Here is a 2582-nt window from a genome sequence, read left to right as displayed (position 1 = left end):
TCTCATGTATGAACTCCCTTTTTATTGTATCACTCTTAAAAATTAATAACAAGTCTCTGTATTTCAGACATCAGTATGTTTTTCTCTCTCTGTGCTTAAAAGTGTTTAATATTGTCCTTTAAAAACTCCATTTATGTCTTGTATAACCAGACAAAAAAAAGTCATGGAGATTTTAAACCTCTTTTTTAAGAGTGTTCTCTCCAGACAGGCAGCAACACAGTTAACAAAGTCTCTGACCAAACATTTGGCATCCATAAAAACATACATATGGTTTAAGAAAGCGTCAAACAACAAGGAATAACAAAGATGTGTCTGCCTTCTTCTTAAAACCATAAGAGACCAGGCCATGTTGTTTCAGGTCTTTTTGGACCGAGCAAAAAGAGAAAAAAACATTTTTACCTTTGGAACAGATGGCAAGAAAAGAGCTTAGGATTGAAGAATTGGAAGTTTGTGTACTATTCTGACTGATTTAGGCCAAAAAATAGAAGGGAAATAGACCTTAAAGAGCCTTGTAAATAACTAATGTCAAAGTGTTAATTTTGACAGCTGTTTACAATTTCAGTCCTCGTCTCGCAGTTCAAATATTCTTTTGTTTTGTAACACTTGAGTCATTTCTACCCTTTAGAGTTTTAGTCCATAAAAAGTGATAATGTTGGTCAAAACTTTGTCAAAACATCTGTTCTCTACATGAATCTGTTGCCAAATCATACCTGTTTTCTCTGCCCCTTGCAACACCTGGGATCCCAGCTTTCTACAGCTGAAGAGCATCAGAAATGTATTTTGATGGATTTAGCCACAATGGAGAAATATCATGGATACTGACCGACCAACAAAAACTAGTTTCACTTTAGTCTCCTTGACAAATAAGCTTGCTTTATATCATCAAAGATCTCTTTTTACAAGTCTTACTCTTGTCTTTCTCATGGGAAAAGGCAGTCAGCAAACATTTTGAGTCGTAGTTTTGGCTGACAAGTTAACACTGATATGCCGATGTGAAATTTGTACATTCTGCTATTGTGTATGGCCGGTATATCTACATAATCATAATTAACTTTAACACTATTTTCTGCAGTTATCATTATGTCAGTAATATCATGCTTCCCTGATTTATACAGTTGATCTCTATTTGAATGACTCAAATACAATCACTGAATCACTGAAGTCCCTAAATATACGATAAGTAACTTGGTAACTGATCAATCCATAATGCTAACAGACTTTCTTTATCAGTGGCCCGTATATTTTAACATTTTAATGCCGAAGACTCTCAGTGGCATCCGCAGACCAGCTGGAGGATTTGATTTGACCCAGTAAAGCGATCATGGTGTATTGCTGTGATTTTCAAATGTTTTCTGCTCAAGGCACACCATCTTAATATCCATGAAAAATCCTATCTTTAATTGATGTAAAGTTGTAGTATGATGCATGGTTGTTCAAATTCACACCTAGGCATGCTTCACTCAAACATTTAGGAATGGCTAAATTACACTAATACATGCTAAAATGTACGTTTTTGGAGCATATTTTGTAGCCATACCAGCCTTATTCTCAGTTGCTGATTCCAGCAATCTGCTGTTGCAAATCTAAACTTTTTTTCCCTTTTGTCATTTTTACACCAAATTACCCAAACCACATGCATAAACAGGGGCGTACTGAGGGATTTTAGGCCCCCAGAAAGAAAATGACACAGGGCCCCTATTTATTTTTTAATTCAAATTTCCCTATATTAATCAGCATTTTTAATGTACTTTTTCACCACTAACTTTATCCACCTTAAACTGATTAGTTTTATAAAATAACAATACGCTGGGCTCTTTCATGTTTGAACAAGATGCTGGCTGTTCGTTTTTATTTAGCTCTTCTTGTTTTGTCAATCCCACTGACATTTAGACACTTTTTATTTTACCTTTAGAAAAGTTAGTAAAACATTAACCCTGTAGTTCAAAGTCAAGCTCTAAACATCCCTTTCTCCAGGACAACCTGGGCTTTAAGAAGATGTGTGCTGCAGCAATGTCACTTGAATTTGTAAAAAGTTATGAGGCTATAAGGACAATAGAAAGAACTAATCGGAAATTAAAAGCAACAGATTTGTATGTGTTAAACACATTAAACTTTAATGACTAAGAATTTCGTTTGCACAAACTTGTTCTCCCATCTCTTTGGGACTTAAGGATCAAAAATTATAATTCTGTGATAAAAAGTCTTTTAAATATATTTACATTTTTACTGAAAGTCATTGTACTTTTGAGAATTTGAGTCATTATTTAAAGTGCAGTGACTCTGAGGGACAAATTACAACCTCCCTGTTTATTTCTTTTATGAGTCATTCCAACTCTCTCTTACTGGTTCCCATTGGTTGTCACAGTCCATTCTGGGAAACAGACAGTATGGTGGTGGGCTAACCGGCTAACTACAGGAACAATTGAAAAATGGATTATAAATGGATAAAAAGACATTCAATATTGGGGTTACTGGTGAGGATCTTTAAAGACCCTAAAACATTCCAGGCTCACTAGAGAAGTTTCTATAGGAGCTACAAACTCATAGAGATTATTAGAAAGGCACAACATAGAGATTCCAGT

The sequence above is a fragment of the Cheilinus undulatus genome, linkage group 11 (genome assembly GCF_018320785.1).
Source record: "Cheilinus undulatus linkage group 11, ASM1832078v1, whole genome shotgun sequence".
NCBI lineage: Eukaryota > Metazoa > Chordata > Actinopteri > Labriformes > Labridae > Cheilinus > Cheilinus undulatus.
This window is presented reverse-complemented; position numbering follows the sequence as displayed.